General features: G+C 41.8%; 1 non-coding gene across 1 annotated transcript; it reads right to left on the bottom strand.

Moving 5' to 3' along the window:
- Positions 1 to 219: 219 nt before the first annotated feature.
- TRNAR-ACG (transfer RNA arginine (anticodon ACG)) lies at positions 220 to 292 on the bottom strand. The gene has a single exon. It is a non-coding gene; the product is annotated as a tRNA-Arg (tRNA).

Here is a 292-nt window from a genome sequence, read left to right as displayed (position 1 = left end):
AATGAGAATAAAAGGCAGCACTAATGAGATCATTACAAGACATCAGACCACGGAGTCTCTCTGCTGTCTTTCATTCCTCACTGCACTTTGTACTTGGTAGATGCATAACAAATACTTGCCAGTGAGAGTACGAAATTCCTGGTGGAGTTATTTCTCAGAACCTAATATTTCCACAGTAACTTTTTTTGTGTGTGGAACTTCAAAATTAGAGAAGGGTAATAAGCTAGCCAGGATTTGAACCTGGATTCTTCTGATCCGTAGTCAGACGCGTTATCCATTGCGCCACTGGCCC

Source organism: Loxodonta africana, chromosome 1 (genome assembly GCF_030014295.1).
Source record: "Loxodonta africana isolate mLoxAfr1 chromosome 1, mLoxAfr1.hap2, whole genome shotgun sequence".
Classification (NCBI taxonomy): Eukaryota; Metazoa; Chordata; class Mammalia; order Proboscidea; family Elephantidae; genus Loxodonta; species Loxodonta africana.
Note: the sequence above shows the minus strand (reverse complement) of the source record. Positions and strands in the feature narration are given on the sequence as shown.